At 22.8% G+C, this 19,472-nt stretch overlaps 1 protein-coding gene across 4 annotated transcripts in view; it reads right to left on the minus strand.

The window, feature by feature from the left end:
• Positions 1-19,472, minus strand: part of LOC129615062 (potassium voltage-gated channel protein Shaw) — a 174,953-nt gene that overhangs the window by 23,256 nt on the left and 132,225 nt on the right. The window lies entirely within an intron of this gene.

Here is a 19,472-nt window from a genome sequence, read left to right on the forward strand (position 1 = left end):
GTATCAAAATAGTCTTATATGGGTCACACATTGAAATTGGTTGCTTTAAATAATTTTTAATATAGTAGCTATTATAATTAAGTTTCGTTTTTTAAAATATTTAAGATGATTTATAAAAATAAGTAATATTTTCATTTAATATTCTTTTAGGCGAGTACTTGTTACGTATACAAAATAGTTTTAACTATATATGTGAATATTTTGAATTTTAAAATATAAAACCCAAAATAAAACAACTTGAAACAAAGAATAAATTCAAGAATTAAACAAATAAATATTCCGTTCTTTTATAAAATGAAGCAAATCCCCAGGTTTTAGATTGTAGATTCCAAGGAAGCCGAATAGGGCCACCACAGCAATTAGGCTCCATACGTTTCCGTCTATAATATCCCTGTTTCAAGTATAAAATCGCAGATATAACCAAACAAAGGTAATTACATAGTATTTTCAGGAAACCGCAGAACGGCCGGGAAACCCTGCCTGAAGACAATTGCCACGCCGGATAGTCAGTACTGGAAGGGAGCAAGGAATGTGCATGGCTGTCTCCCTAACTCCCTAATTAATATCAAAAAAAATTTCATGCTTTTTGCTGAAAAGTAATAAACAAACACTGTGAATATGAACAAACCCGATGTTTTACACATACTTGTACAAAGAATACACCTATAACAAATGCTAACAGTTCCAACAGCCAACAGTTCATGCTGAAATAGAGGCACATCCTTTTCTATTTTTTTCTTTTGATACGCCTACATGAAAAAATATTTGTTGTTGCAAATTAGAGTATAACAATATTTGTGTAGGATTGTTTAAAACTCCACATTAATATCTTATAATCATTGCATAAAATATAAACAAAAAAATTGTACTTAAATAATTTTATTTTAAAAAAATGAAAAAAAAAAAATCCAAAAAACAAAAACAAATTCTAGAATTTGTTTGCTCAACCATAATTTATTTTTCTTTTTAAAAAAAGGTAAAACTTTCTTTTATTCACTTAATTTGTAAAGGGTTACAGAAATTTTTGCTTTGTAAATTATGAACCGTTTTACAATTTAAAATTAAAGTATAAAATTGCAGTTATTTAGAAAGTGTGGAAGGGGAAGAAAGCGTGACGGAAATTAAGTTTAAAACTTTTCTTTATATTGTAATATAAAAAATAATATAATATTTACCAACTTATATTATTTTTATATATATTAAATCTAATAATATATTCGAATTCATTAGAACTTGCCTTTATTATTAATTTTAACAATGCATATGAAAATAATTTTAATATTCTTAAATAATAATATAGAATCCATGGCTTTGTAAATATAATGTAAGGACTTCAAAGAAAAATAATTATGTATAGTTTATTTCTAAGGACTTCCCAATATTAAAAAGTTTTGCACTAAAGTAATACTTTAAAGAAAATTTTTACAATTATATCCTTTACAATGCATAACTATAAACAAAGTAGAATATAATTGTAACAAAAGGACAAAAGTAGGCTCCCATTTTTAGTGAAAATTAATAATTTTAGATTTTAATTATTACAAAATAATATCAAAAATTTTCAATTATCTCCTTTATAATGTCGCTATATATACGAGTGTAATATTTAAAATTCCTTTCAATAAATAAAATTCTTTTTACAAAGAATAGTTTTGATTATTATAAAATTCATTGAACTTTATAAAAGCATCATTAATGAAAATATGAAAATTTCTTGGAACTATTTTTAAATTATCTAGAACAATATTAATCATAATATTATAGGAAAACTATTGTATACAATATATGCTGAGGAAGTATAGAGAAAATTTACATAAAATTTACATATTATCAATAAATTGATAATATGAAATGAAATTGTTAATTACGATTTGTTAAGAGTAAAATTAAATAATTATCTTTATTAAATGTTGTATTATTCATTGAAAATTGGAATATTTTCAAAGAATAGAAAATACTATAAAAAGTAATAATATACTACTATACTTTTTGATAATCATTGCTCTTTGAATCTAACGAAGAATAATTTAAGCTTAAAATATCACAGAGAAAACATAGGATTTTCAAAATGATTCTGGAATTTTATCAGCTTTTTAATATTCCGGATTGTATATTAATTTAAAAGTTAAATTTTGGTTTTATATTTTAAGAAATTTTATTAAGGAAGCGATATACCTACATATCTGGTTAGTACACTTTTGTAAGCGTAAAAGAATTAGAAAATTATATGTACTCATATTATGCATTTAGATAAAATTATTTAATGAAAATTTAGAATTTATATTTTAAAATATTGTTGCAAAATATTATAGTATCAAAAGATAAGATTAAATATTAATAAAAGTGTGAGCAAAACTCATGCATGAAACATGTATAAAGAGTGATTCAGCAACAAGTTAGAGTAAAAGTGTTCGAATTTTAGAGAAATTAAAATTTTCCTCATTTTTTAATTTCTTACTTTTTTTGGCCCGACAATTTCTCATGAAATTTTTTGAAATTTCGAAAATGCTCTTTAAAGAATTTCAATTTCAGGGTTTTAAAGGCTTTAGTAAAAATGTACAAACTCAAAAAATTATCACTATTTTTGATTTCAATTAATTTTTAGTGCTATAAATCTCAACTTTTATTGATTGTTGATCAAGATTCTCAAAAGCAGTTGACATTTCTAAAAACGATTAATTTGAGAAAAAAATTTAATTTTAAGATTTTTATTGAAATAAATAAATTTCAGAAGAAAATTTCACTGGTGTTACTTTTTTCCAACTCTTTGCTGCAAATGCTCCGTTGTTCAAGCTGTTTAAGAATTTCAGGAGCAAAATTAAGATTTAGGGTTTAAATTATGCGGAACTCTTGGCCAAAAGGATAATGCGGAACTCTTGGTTTTCAGTAATAAATAATAAGCTTTAGGTATTTGTATACCAACTTATACGCATATAAAATATAACAATCTCTGAATAGATTTAAAGAGAAAAAAATTTATTGCTTGCATATTAATTAATTTGTACTGCAATGAGTAAAAACACGATTATACATTTATTTTTATCAATAATATTTCATCACTATAATTTCATCATAAATAAAATATAAATAACATATAAATGTTTGAGATGCAGTGATGATTAGCTCACAAGTTAGCAGTGATGATATATTTTAATTATGCAAATATGTACCTTAAGTACCATAAGATTTTAATATTTATATATAAAAACAAAATTACTTTTGAAAAATATAATTTGTTTTTCACAAGTGCGTGTATACGTATAACAAAACGTATGATTCCATATAAAGAATGCCTAATATACACATATGCACTCAATGAATTGATATTACGAGTATATGGGAATCTAATAAATTGATATTATAGCACAATATGGAACTCTTTTCTGACGATTACATATCATTGTATTTGACATTCATGCATGACAATGATTTGGTAAGAGACAATTCATGTTTTGTCTTAGTGTGCTCAAAACCCGGACCTGAATTCGAATGAAATTCCTTCCCATTATGTAGGCGCTTATGTACAAATAATTGGTATGAATTGTAGTCCACTATAGGGCAATATTGAAATTCCTTTTTTTCGAAAGATATTCAGTTCTTATAATTTCAGTGTCGTTTTATTTAACCATGATTACCCAAAAAAGTACCAAAAATCTGGTGTGAAATGAAATGTCTTCTGCTAAAACTCGTCTATTTTTATTAAAATTTTCTTATATGTGCTATTTTTATGGGCACATGAATTTTAATTAATTTGTATACATATTTGTATGCATTTATTTGAATTCTTAAAAGATTAACAACATTAATGTAAACAGTCGCCTCTATTATACTATAAAATGTAAGAATTGCAGTAGACTCATATAACTTGAATTATATTATTACACACTGTGATGAAATTTATGAACATTTTTTTTTAAATTTATGTCAAATATAAGTAACATAATTATTTATTTATATAATTCTGATAATAATAATAAATAAATATTAATAAAAACCATATTAATTGGTACATAACGTATATAACATAAAAAATAAAAATTATTGAAAAAAATTATACATATATATATTGTATTCACATTATGACATATACAATATACGTTATTATCCTTTTAATTTATATTAATTATTCAATTTAATAAATAAAAACTTAAAAAAATTTTTAATTGTAATTTATTACATTGGAGTATTTTCCAATTAAAATCAAGATTTCCTAAGGGAATTTCTTTTATTTAAAAATTATTGTTTTACTTGAAAAACAAATTACAAAAATCGTCTATTCATTTATTTGATGTCAACAAGATTCTTAAACTAGCCTCTAATGCCGATTGCTTTGGTATTTAAAATAAATTAATTGGAAAAATATTTGGAATATAAGAAGGGCGTTTTCAACATTAGTTCTATTGTCATTATACTCGTAAGTAGGTTCTTATTTTGATTAACAGAATTTCGCTTTACAAAAAAATATAATATGTTCCAACATCTTTTTGCAAAATAAATTGAAAGCCAGTGGAAAAATTGAACTAATCTTCAAAATTAATAAAATACATAAGCTTACATTTCGTTTCAATAAAAATATATTTTTAGTTTTATATCAAATCCTAGACAAAATATCTTATAAATAATAAGTAAATTTTAATATTTTAATAAAATGAATTTTTAAAATTGAAAATTTTCAATTCGAATATCAAGATAAAATTTTTCTAAATATTTTCAGAATTTATTATTAATTTATAGCAGACTTTTATAAATATTATATTTTATGGCAATTATTATCTTGTTTGTTTCTTTAATTATGATCAATTAAAATATGAATAAAATAATTTAATATATTATTTTAATTAAAATATTCTTAAAATATTTAAAATTTTAGAATAATTTATGATATTTAAATTGAACTACCGTAAATTTCATGAATATTTTATATAAAATCTTGTATACGTATATATATTTTTATGAAATCTGTTATAATTGAATTTTAATTAACATAAACTTATATTGTGATTTTAAAAATTCGTAATAATTTAAAAATTATTCCTTAGGTAGGCTGCTCATAAAATTAATTTGGTATTTAATTAAATTAAAGCAATTAATATTGCATGTCTTACAAAATTAAAATCAAATTGCAAATATAGAATCGTCCTTTGTAATGAAATTTGTGTGGCTTCTATTTTGCGATCTAAAAACAATAATACTCGTATTATTCCACTTATACGATTAAATAACTAGAAGTTAATAGAAAAACTAAAATGTCCTTTAGGTATTTATTTGAAATTCTATAGAATAATGATTTGTGATTGTGACAGTAAGCTGTTGTGCAAATTTAAAAGAATTAATAATATTCGGAAAAAAGTGAAGGTTATTTTAGTTCAAGGGAATATTCTTATACCCCAGCAAAATAGAAAACTGAAATGCGATTAACTCTAAGTTTGGTCCAATATTGTTTACAATCAACCATTTAATGAATTCTAAATACTTTCTGCAATATTATTTTATATGATACATTGTTTTGAAAAAGAAAGAACAATCTCTCTACATAGCTTTTATTTTAATAATATAACAAAAGAAGTAATAAAAACATAACAAAACCCGCCTACAGAAACACGCCTGAGCAGAAAAGGAAAGGTTTTTTCAATTTTATAAATTAAAATAAAACAGCGATAGGAAAGCCAGAGTTGCCAATATCCATTTTACTGAAAACATTTCCAAAAGCACAGGTTAATGAAATATGAACATCTTTGTACCAAATTGAAATATGAACAAAAAATCTCGTTTTGAAAACTCTTTACTGCTATCATTTTTGGGTATAACTAAGTGGGCGAATTTTGATGAATGTAAAATAAATCATGCAAAATGTTGACTATTATGCTTGCACTTTTAGACACAATAAATATGATTTCATTTAAAAATTTTAATTCACACATAAACAGCATTATAATATAAGATTGTGAATATAACAGTATTACGGTTATGTGGTTAACAAAGTTCACACTTATGATTTCCTTATTTATAATATTGTTATACAATAATTTTTTAAATAAGTATTATAATGTTGCACGTTCACAAGATTTTTTCTAATTGTGATTTAGAGTTTATAGTATAATTAAAATTTTTCATTATTTTTAAAATGTTCATATGTAAGTATTTTTATTTCAAGAAAAATTCATTTAAAGTTTTCTTAAAATTATATTTACATAATTATGCAACTTTCTACATTATAAAAAGTTATTAAAATTTTTTCTTAAATGGAAATAAAATGTGTGAATTTATTTTGCAATTATACCAACACATAAAATTAGAAATATAAAACTACAGCAGTCTTTTACAGCTACGTGAACGTAATTTTAGAGAAACACATTATAATTTAAAACTTTTAAATATTTTATTAAAATAATTGAGTTCTTTAACCATAAATAAATTAGTTAACATATGTATATGTGTATTAAATATTTTGTTATAAATTATAAGTATTATGTAGCACACATACTTTTCCACTTGAAGGGTCATTGTTGTCGCCATATAAATACGTGAATAAAATACATTTTAATGAGCATATGCATACATACAAACTTTATTATTTTCCAAGGATTATTAAAATTTTATACTTATATTATGTATGTAGCTTATGCTCAAATTATTTTTATTTGTAAGATGTGATAAAAGAAATGAATTGTTTCACATATCTTTAGCATATTTTCGCATTCTTATTATTTTTGCTTTATATATGTATATGTTTATAATATATTCGAATATACAATAGTGTTGTATAATTTCGTGTATGTTACTTTTATAGCAGCTGGTAAAAAGAATATTTTCTAAAATTTCGAAAATTTATTCCAGGAAATATTAAGCTTTATTTTATTTATTTTTCAATTGTATTTTTACATTCTATAGCGTAATAAATGAAAACTTTGTTGAAAATTGAAATCCTTATATGAATAAATGTTATTTTGTAATGGTATTTGCAATATACAAAATATGTTGATATTGATTTTATACATGTAATAAATTACAACGATCACTTGGGTTAAGTAGGCATGGTGGGCACTGGAGCAACGAGTTGGCGTGGAGAAAATTAATATTAATTCTGCAATTAGGGGCAGATTTGGCGTTCTGCTTGAGGAATATTATCATGCGAAGCTGTTTTTTCCATCTTGCTCTATTTCTTTGGGTATTTACTTGGCACCCAGTTAGTATAAGTATGATGTTAAAAAGCTACAATAAGCCATGGTGACTGTCGAAGAGGAATGTTTGTTTGCCCATATTTCTCTTCAATAATCTCCAATGAAGAACTATGTATCTATATATCAATGCACCATAATACAGGAACCTTGCCTAACTAATACCATGGTTATCGACAACAATTTTTTTCAAAATAAAAATTAAAATTATTTTTGACATTTTTTAGTTTCGTACTACTTTTAATAAACTCAACTCATTTAATTTTCTTCTAACAAGTTCAAAAAAGGTCAATGCAAAAAATTTATTATCCTTACACAAATTGCAAAAAATTTTTAACATACATTTTTTTTTAATTTTATAAAAAGCATTCATTTAACCTACTTACAACAAATTTATATTATATTTCTTTTATTTAACACAATACCATTCATTATTTTTACTCATGTTGTATTAATATTAAAATATATACTCGTACAATACACATAATCATATAAAATTTAAATTTCAATATACAATTCATATAATTGAAAATTCCATAGATATTGTTCAACAAAAAAAAAAAAAAAATATAATTTTAAAATGTACGAGAATGAATGTTTATGAAAATTTTCACATAGCTTACGGAAATCATTTCCGACAATTTGAAGACGCCTACAACACTATTATACAAAATGAATGTGAATAAAACATAAAAAACAGTTCATGTATATAGTTTTATACACAGTTCTAACATACATATTAATATACATTATTATCATAACGTATATACATGCATACTCTTGTAAAATAATATATAACTTATGTACAAGTTAAAATATAAACACAGCAATATTGTAACTATACATTTGTATGTATGTCGGTATATTTTAATCTCATTTCATTTAAAGGAATTATTAAGTTCTCATCTAACAGTGTATTAAATACAAAAATTATTCTCTTTTTTTTTCTACAAAATTTTAGATGATGAAATTATTTAAATAGTATTCAAAATTATAATGAAATTTATATACAAATTATTTTTTTGTTTTTATATTTAAGTTAATTAAATATAAAAACTAATTAATTTGTGCTACGTACTTTATTAAATGTGTTAACAAAACACCTCCCCCCAAATTTTTAAGATATATTTTTAATAATTTAATTAAATATTATTATTTTTATACAAGTATAACAGTTATCAATTAGTTTTAATGATTTTACACAATGATTTTACAAAATGCGATCAATAAAATTTTATATAGCAATATATATATGTTAAAGGGTTTTGAAGATACCCTTCAGCATATTTTGTATATTTTCTAGTTAACACAGAATAGTCGCTATATAGATTAAGGACATTAATTTAAATAACTCTAAATTTCTTCTTTTGTATTTATACAGTGTTCACGATCCGTTTTAATTGAAAAGTTTTGAAAAAATAAAAGAAGCCTTATGTTTTTAGAGAATTCACCATTAATATATTAGCTTGGATTCTTTATGATTAAATAGAATTACGATTTTTATTATTCTTCATATTCATTGTTCAAATGTGATTCGATTTAAATGTTAACATCTTCAATTTATTTGCAATAAAATTAAAAACCATAGCGCACATAAAATTTAGCACGAACATTCAACCTGTTATTGATGACTGTCGGTGTTAAAGTAATTGTATTACAATATTTCTTGCATATGCCATTGCTAATAATAATTAGTTACTAATTAAGAACGAGTCGTGCCATAATTTTGCTATTGTTTTTGCAATTTTGATTTTGATTATCATACTATATTTATATGTTCGCATTATTAAATTTATTAAAATAAAATATAACAATAAAAATAATAGTTATAATAATTTATGAGAACACGATACAGATTTATATATCCAACTATAAACAAACTTAGAACTTAAAGACATAATTTGAAGTGAAATAAATTCACAGCAAATATTTTTGAGTAAATCTTGAGAATGGAAAAATCTTTAGTATTGAGTATTGTAATTTTATGGTCAGATGTCGATGCATATTCATTAATTATATATTGCAAATATTGATAATATTACTTTCGAAAATTTTGTATTCATCTTATAAATTTCCCAAATTTAGAAATCATACTAGAATTCTGTTACACTTCAAAGATTTAGAGATATTCGAAAGATATTTTTTTTATTAATTAATTTACTATTTTTTCATATCCGCTTAAGAACAATTCCGAGATTTTTATATTTTTTCAATAGAATTCTTTGAAATTATCTAAATATGTCTTGTTTAATTTATAATACACATAAATCTGAAAGTAATTAATCAAAATCATTTCTTTTATATATATATAATCAAACAAAAAAAATTGATATACATTTTGTTTTCATTAAAATATTTAAAACTTTTGCAAAATTTTTACCACAAAACTGTATAATAAAAAAATTTTGTAACTTTTCTATGTTGTATAAAATATTATTTAAAAAATAATTTATTTTGTATAAACAAATTATCATAAAATATTATTAGTTCAGTAATAGTTCAGTATATGTAATTATCTAAACAAAAATTAATTCAATTTAGCCAAATAAAATGTTCCTTTCGAGGTTTATTGACTAACGAAAATTATTATAGTTTGTCCATATATACGATATTTTATACGATATTTAAGAAAAAATCGTATAAAATAAACTCTAAAAAGTTTTAAAATAAACATTCTTTTTCATCAATCTATTCTAATTTTATTTCTTTCCTGATTTTTTTTCAGATTTTTCAATTATATTTCAATAATTATTTTTAAATTTCATTTTAAAATCTTGTTCAGATTTTTCCGATGATGTCGACATGATAGCCAATTATTATTGTTATTTTTGTGCTTTAAGAGCTTTATTCTAAGTTTATTTAATTTTTTTCTTTTTCAAATATTATTTTTTGTAAAATAAAAAAAAACCAATTGAAATTTCAACATTATTTTCATGAGAATATCAAATTTTTAGACAAATTAAGTACTTTATTTAAACAATCAGAAAATGCTTAAAAATTTCACTTAAATCCCATTTTATTTCGATATTAAATGCCAAATATTTTTCAAAATAACAAGCTTCAACAGAGAGAGAGAGAGAGAGAAAGAGGGAAATAGAGAAAAGGAGAGAAAATGAAAAGAGATGGAGCAAAATGAACATAAAAAATCATTTATCCATTTATTTCGATTTTTTTCATTTTCTCTATGTTACTATTTTTTGACACCTTGATTAATCTACTTGTTATATTCGGCGTTTCTCATTCTATCAAACAGCAAAGATATTGAATGCCATGCCAATGAAATCAAAATGGTGTTTCCTCTTGATTTTTCTTATTATCATACCGTTTATATTGGGGCTTTTTCAACTGGGGCAATCTTGAATTCTAAAAATTAAAATTCGATTTGGAATTTTGGAAATTATATTAAAAATTCAAAATTATAAATATTTTAAATACCCCTATAAATATATGCACATCCATACAAAAGCATGTATTATTAAATGTAGAGGCTTACTTTAATAAACAGAGTTTATTTTTCATTTTGAAAAATTAATGTTAATTAATTACTATGTTAAAAGTACCGGATTAAATTGTGAACTATTTCTAGCTGCGTGAATTTTAATTGAAATTTTTGGTTTTTTTTTTTGTATTTATTGATTTTATAGACCATCTTTGAGTAAAATATAATTCAAGTCTTACTTATCACATAATTAACAAATTTTTTAGATGTTTTGTACTAAAATTTGTATTTAAAGTGCATTTAATGTAAAAAGGAACAGCACATTTATTAAAATAATTTAAAATCTAAAATTAAATTTTTATTTTCCAAAAACAAAAGCTACCACAAAATTTCTAATTATATTAATTTATTTAATATTTTATAGTCTCAAAAATATTGTTCCACTGCAATGCAAAGTTTCTTCATCAAACATCTGTGATTGAAGAATAAAAACAAATTTTGGATAGATATCAATTGAAAACTATAAATTTATATTAATATTAAGACACGGCTGCCATATAATTTTGGAATTAAGAAAAGAGGACTTAAATATTTTAAAATAAAATTTCTAAGGAAAAATAATTCTATATTTATTAATCTCACTGCTACACAATAAATACATTTACAAAATTACGCCGTATCGTTGTTTTTAAATAGAATTATTCATATATACTGCTTCTTTTAAAAGTAACATTATAACATACATATTCCGAACTAAGCATAGCAGCTGTAATTTGCTCTTTAGACTTGTATACTCTCATATACTTATTTAATATAATAAAACTATTGCAATAAAATACCATAGGATTCTAATATAGTACAAAATATTTAACAACAAAATAAGATTCTCATTAAATTATAAAAATTACAAATTTATTTTTATAACAGTAAATTTAATTTTTGGTTCGAAAGTGAAAGAAGAAAGCAGTTTACTGAAATCTATTATAGAATAAAATATTGACAGTATAGTTGCTCATAAAAATATCAAGTGATCTACGTAGTTAAAAGAAATTTAACATTATTGTTGTTACAGAAAGTGTTTACATACATTACATAGATATTACTAAAAAAAAACATAAAATTTCTCTAAATTTAAATGTGTGATCAGTTTCTAAAATATAGACAACTGCATTAAGAGATTAAGAGAGTATTTTGTACTAAAGAGTAAAGAGAAAAATATTTATTATACGAGTATATCATTCTTTCAAGAGAGAATTATGCTGTAAATGGAAGTATATCAAATTAAGAGGTACTAGCACTGAAGAGATATGTAGATAACACATTTTATTGTTTATTCTCTCCTTTTAAAGAGTTTCTACTTTACTGTGCTATAATGTTATTTAGATGCTCACCATTTAATACCAAACGCGATCCAATCATTTTTTATTTAGATTTGAATAAATGATTGTTCCAACAATGCTTCCTTCTTTTCCTTTAATTTTTTCATAAAAAGAAACAAGAATAAAAATCATTTTTCTTTATATACTCAGACAATTTTAATTTTTCTCTTTTTTTTCTAATGTTTATTCTTTCTTCATATAAATTTATAAATAGAAAAATAAATTTGATTTAATGTTCAAAATCTAAACAGTTCATAAAGAAATGCTTATCAAAACTTTTATTTTCTTGTTAAGCACAATTATTGTGTTGAGGTAAGGAGAGAAGAAAATGCAAAAATAAAACAAAAAAATCAGCCCCAATACTGACAATCAATTAATTGAAAAGCAAAATTAATGAGTTCATCTAAAATTTTGTGTTGTTTATATTTCAATTTTTTTTTTTGTTAAAAATCCGAAATTTAAAAAATTTAGGCAAAATTCATTATAATTGTGATGAAGAGTCAAAATTTGTTCTTTAAAATTGATCTAATTTAAAAAATTTTATTAAAGAAAGAAAAACTCAAATTCGAAATAAAATTCCCTTTGGGAGCATAAGTTCAAATCCCACCGGCACAGCACAATTGATATTCAAAACTACAGTAACATTAGGTGTACTTCACACCTAATTCTAAGGGTGTTTTAATTATAATCTATATATAAATTAATATAAAAGTTATAGCTCCTAAAGAATATGGGGATGAAATTAATTGAAATCAAAAAATTCCAAAAAAAAAACACGATTATCTCGAAATACTTCTCAAAAGAGCTATGTTCATTGGAATAGAAATTAAAATACTTCTATATTGATATTTCATTTCATTTAAATACAATTGTGAACTAGGAATCATACAGATTAAAAAACCTCTATCGAAAATAAGAAATTTCGTAAAAATATACACGCGTAACACTTATTTAAATTACCATTAAATTGCATTAAAACAAATATAATATGTGTGTATGAAGAAATTTTGCCTTTAAATTTTAAAAGATCCAAGTATGCTGTGAATTTACGCTATTGATTTTCCAAATTTTTTATTACACAATGTTAAATTATTTGTGAAAAAACTGGGAAACCCTCTATATTATTTTATTTTCTCTTTTATAATACCGTAGTTATCCTGTCATTACTTAATCGATAATCTATTTATAATATCTTAATAGAAATTTTCTTTAAATTTAAAAATTTATTTAATAGAAAAAAAAGTAATTTGACGGACTTTAGTTATATGGAATGAAATATTTTTCAAAGATTTTTCTTAAATTTTTTTTTAGGAAATTTCGATATTTTTTATACAATAATTTATTTTTTTTGTTTTTTCTTTTTGCTTTTCAGTTAGCGACTGGAAACATTTCATTCACATATTAATTTTCTATTTGTTTAAATTTAAAAAATTTTCAATTGCCAATTTATTATTGAGGTGTTTATTAAAAAGAAATCAATTTTTGATATAAAATTAATTTCATTGTTTAATATTTATAATATAGTAAATCTATGTGTACATGAATATATTTTGACAGTAAATTTAAACATTGATTGATATTAAAGCTATTGATTATTTTCCATAGAAAAATTTATTCTAATTTTGTACAAAATCTGATACAGAATATGATAAAAGAAAATTATAAATATTCTCTTCTAAAATATTACAGTATGGAATTATAAAAAGAAAATATTTATAAAGTTTTGCAAGTTAGTCGTAAAGTAATTGGGATTTATTTAAATGATTGAAGTTTTCCTGTAATTTGTTATTGAATAGTTTATTTAATTACTTTCAATTAAGTTTTGTTTAATTATATATAAAATATTGATATATTAAATGCGGTTTAATTTGTAATTATATGAGGTTTTTCTACAGATTTACGTTTTATATTCGAATATATATGAAATTAAAGCCTTTTATAATATAATTTGCTCCAAAATATTTTTTAAACCGAAAATATTGTTAGTTAAAATATTAATTAAAATATTATATTTAATTACAGTGCAATTTCAGTGATTATTATACCGTAACCTATAATATTTTTATACTATTAAGATTTATAATAATTATTCGGATGTTGAAAATATTTTGCTTTCAATGTTGGATCGGCAAATCTTCAAAAGCCTTACACTCAATTTTAATACGAAATTTTTAAAGTTTTACAAATTTTAAACTGAATTTTTGATTAAATCCTATTTGGGCAACAAGCTCCCAAAATTTCACTTTCAAATATTAGTTAAGACAGAATTATTAACTAGTTCATAAGTTCATAACTAATCATAAGCCACCATAACTAATTCATAAGTTGAAAGATGAACATCATATCCGCGACCTCACGTCTGTTACTTAAAAAAAATTAATTAGTTAGAAAAGTTGATCAATTTAAGCTTATTCTCATATGGTCGGAGAACAATGGTGTAAGAAACTAAGCGCAAATCTTAAGGAATTTTTTTGAATCGACCTAATTCAATCCCCTTGGTATAACATTCATTAAATATAATTCGTTAAATCATTAAATGCAAATCTCTAAAATTTTTAACGATGATTTCACTGTCAACCGAGGTGAAAAGAATGAAAAAAGTAATTATTTCCGTGAAATAAAAATGCCTATTTAATTTCGGTGTCGAAGGCAAGAAAAAGATTTTCAAATCATTAGAATTTTCAGAAAACCATCAACTGTTTTAAAAATCATGCTCTATTTTCTAAAACTTAACATTAATGTTATAATTTTTTAAAACAAAAATTCTAGTATTCGCATTTGGTTATCGACTGACCTTGATAATCCTCCAGTGGTTCCTGATATAATGTATTATAAATTTAGAACAAGAGTCATATTCTTTTTTTATGGTACAATATAATTATTGACACAAGTTAAAGTATCCAATTTGTGACCAAAATTCTCATTGAGTAAAATTTTTTATTTTAAAAATGGCTACACTTTATTAACAAAAAAAAAAAAAAACAAAAATGATTTCAATAGAAAGATTAGAATTTAGAAAGAAAAACGACATTTTAATAAAATTTTGTAATATTTTCGAAAAAAACAAAAAACTGAAAAAAACAAAATCACTATAACAAACCTAAAAATGACAAATCCATCTAATCTAGGGTAGACTTTAGATATAATTTATGATATACTAAATAAATATTTTTCGTTTTTATAACAATACAAGAATATTATGGTATTATCCCCCTTCTATACATCCATATACATACATATGTATGACAGTTTAAAGCATGGATATAATATACACATATAAAATATTTAGGACATTAATCACAATTAAGTCTTGTGATAAAATGTTGAATAATATTATTTTATATATTAAGTATAAAATAAATAAAATAAAAAAAAAATTATCCTGAAAGTAGAAAATACTTGGTGTTTTTTTGTTTTGTTTTTTTTTTTTGGATTTTCGATATACAACATGAAAAATAATAGTATGAAATTATTTTCAACAATTTTTAAGGATAAAATAAACTATTTAGTTAATAAAAACTTTAATCGGTATTATATAAGTATTAAGACTCTATGTAATTCGGTGATTCAACCATCATATGAGATAAGGATAAAAGTTAGGCAATAAAATAAATGTTTTTTTTTCATATATTAAAGCAAATATAGTAAGATTTATCGGCATTTTGAATTTTTTTTGAACCAAGTTGATAAGGTATAACATGGGGTATTAAAAATATTAAGATTTTAACTATGACTTTAATTACAAAAAGTTGTTTAACTGTATAATTTAATATTATACAGGTGCATATTCTTTAAGTTTATGTTTAATTTAGTTTTTAAATACCTTTTTTATTCAGTTAATAAAATGTTCGCAGATATTACAAATTTTAATAATATTTACCAGCTTAACCCTACAGCCTCTCATTTTCTTTCACAATTATATATACAATTATACAAGATTATCAGTTTTCAAGGTTCTTTTGGAAAATTTTCAAAAATAACTTCTAAATTAATTTATACGGCGAAATGGTAGTTTTACCAATATAAAAAACAATATTTTTCATAAAATTTTGTTACACAATATACTTTCGAAAAAATAGCTCTAACATTTTCATTCATTTCATTTTCAAACTTGCAAATTCAAAAAATTATTTATATCTTTACAGTATGTTATACAATATAATGCACAAGAACTGTAACAGTATTAACATTTTTATGACATTTTATCAATATTATTAATGAAACATCAGGTTATTCAGAAGGTTTTAGTACACAGTTACACTATTTATATAATTAATACGAGTTAGGAGATTTTAATGTACATGGTGTTTCCCATAAGGTGTCAAATAATTTCAGAGATGATTCTTTGATCAATTTCCAGCAAAATATGTATGGGTATGGTGGGGTCGAATGTTATGAAAGGTATGAATTATTTTTCGCATGTTTGTTAAACACATTTAACACGTTTTACTGGGGAAACTATGAGAAATCGAAAAAATGTTATATGGGTTAGCTGTTAGATCGCATTGTAGCGCATCGGAAAAACCAAAAAAGAAAAAATAACACTAATTTTCGAGAAATCTCGGGTTTTTTATAAAAAAAAAATTAAAAAAAAAAATTCTGACTTTGGCGAGCTCTATCTCAAAAACTGGATCAAATCAAATTTGTTGTGAAACCAAAAATTCAGAGAAATCAATAGCCTGTGAAACCAGCGCCCGATTGTTACTTTATGTCGCATGATTCCAAAATTATAAGCATTTATTTATATGGAGAAAAAATCTCGTAGATTTGTTTTTTCAACAGGGTGTAACTCGAAAAAGAGTATATCTGCACTACCATTCCAGACTCCCCCCCCCCCTATTAACTTTTGGCCGGAAATTGATCCAAGAATCATTGAACGAATTGTACGAAATTATTTACCACCTTATGCAAAACACCCTATATAATACATTATTTTACAAGCATTTAAAAATTTAATAAGAATATTTCAAAAATCTTCAATTATCCTTTCTTTAAAAAACAAATGTAGTTTTAAAAATAAAAATCATATTTTATGGATTCAAATAAATTTAACAAATTAAGGGGTTGGTAAACTGAGCAAAAAATATTGGGAATTTAATAACACTATCATATTGTAATATTAAAAAAAAAATTTATCCAAAATACAAAATATTAAATTTGATTGTTGTGTAAGAGTTGCAACACAGTGCTTGGGACAACAATATTATTTCGATATTATTTAGATATCAAGTCCAAAATACAAAATCAATTATAAATTTTATTTAAAATTTAATTATTAAATAATTTTCTAATTATTCCTAATGTAATAGATATTTAATTTTTTATTGTAATAAAAATTATATTGAAAGTGTACAATATTTTGACAAAAATATTTAAAAAACAAATTAATTTTAATTTAACAATCATTTTTCATTGAACATTTCAAATACATAAATAATCAGAATATGCGCCTTCCATACCATGCAGAAAAAATACACTTAGATATAATAACGTAAATAGTATGGAATATTTAGAAAATTAAAAAAAAAAAACTTAAAAATGAAAAACATTTATAAAATAAATTTTTAAATTTGGTTATTAAAAATATTTAATTACATACATACATACACAATAAATGGAAAATAAAATACACCAATTTTCATAAAAATCAAAAATTCAATTGTTTTTATTTTTCTTAATTTAATCAATTGAAACAATATCGCGGAAATTTATAAAAAATAATTAATTCTTGAATATTTTTTAATAAAATCATAGCTCAAATAGCTCAATTTCACTTTAATGTATTTCAGTTCAATTGAAGCGAATTGAGACTGATTTTATGGTATAAAACTTTTAAATAGGATCAGAGTAAAAAATTCAATTCAACCCTAATAAATTTGAAAATAAAATAGAATTGTGAACTTTGAGCTTTATTTATTGAGCATGTTGATATAAGCCTAATATTATATCGGCTGCTCCGAAAAGTACATTCGAAAAAAAAAAAATGTTTTTTGTCAAAAAAACCACCTCCCAATATTGATAATTAACTCGTTTCAATTGACTCGTTTCGTTGACGTAACAAAAAATCATTCAAAAATCAAAAACATAACTGAAAACAAAAATATTTTCTAAATCTACAAAACATTTATACTTCTCACAAAGAAAACAAAACGACAAAATAATAAAAAATTCAAAGTTAGGAGAAAAATAATTTTGGATTTAAGAATGAAAATTAAAAACACCGAAATACACGCACAACACCAAACACTTAAAGAAACCAAACTGACACGAGAATAATAAAAACTGGGGAAAAAAAATATTTTTTTGATTTTATGAGAATTTCAAAAATTTTTTTTTTACTACATACGCTTAAGTTTAGATGAATTTTTAGTTAAAAACAAAATATTTCAGATGTATTTGTATTTTGTTCCAAAATTTTTATATGCAAGTTGTAAACGCTTATTGACAGAGTAGACTTTAATTTCCATTTCATTTATTTTCTATATTGCACAAAACGTTACGATACTAGTTCTATAAAACATTTTATTTTCTGCTTTTTCTTTTAATTTCCATCAATTTTCATTCAAAATTTTCTAATATGCCAATAAAAATTCTAAATTTACGCAGTCGATGTTGTTTTGTAATGCAATAATAAAATCTACTGTCTACACAATTTTCATTATAACATAACGCATATTGTTATTATTATAATTGTGTTTAATGGTAGGTAAGTAAAAATCGATGACAATCGTAATGACAGTGTATAACGACATTATGTTTTGATATTTATTAATGATTTATTATTCCACATGACGATGATCTTTTTTTTTTTAAATTCGGCAATTCTTTTTTTTCTGTATATACTTTTGAAATATATAAACAGTTGTTCAGAGTTGATTTGGATGATGACGACATCAATGGAATTCTTTAAAAATTAAAACGAAAACCAAAGAGAAGAAAAACAACTAAAAATTTAAAAATAACTAGCAAAAAGGAAAATTCCTTACAAAAACAAAAATTAAGAAAACAAAAATAATAAAATCCTTTTGCGTGATTATTAACGATAACAGTGGCAATAATATAATGACGTTTTTAAAATTATTATAAATAGAAAAAAAAAAAAAAAATTTCAAAATAAAAAAAAGGAACAAAAAAAATAATGTACGTATTTTTTTAATATCCTTTTTTTCTATTTTGCTTCTTATTAAAATTTTACATGATTCTTATTATTTATGATTATGATCCATTAAAAGTATGTGAAACAAAGGAAATGGGTTTTTCGTATTGTATATTTAAAAAAAAAAACTAGAGAAATTTTGAAGAATGTGGAAGAAAAGATTAACTTCTTTTTTAAAATATCGATTGAATAAGGGCTCAGGCAGACATAGAATTATTAGTTTTGTAACTGCCGGATCGCTTATTCGTATTCCATAGGTTTATATTCAAGAGCGCACATATGCAAGTGTGCGATCACATGCAATTAATCAGTTTGTAATT

Source organism: Condylostylus longicornis, unplaced genomic scaffold (assembly GCF_029603195.1).
Source record: "Condylostylus longicornis isolate FDR11 unplaced genomic scaffold, ASM2960319v2 ptg000135l, whole genome shotgun sequence".
Lineage (NCBI taxonomy): Eukaryota > Metazoa > Arthropoda > Insecta > Diptera > Dolichopodidae > Condylostylus > Condylostylus longicornis.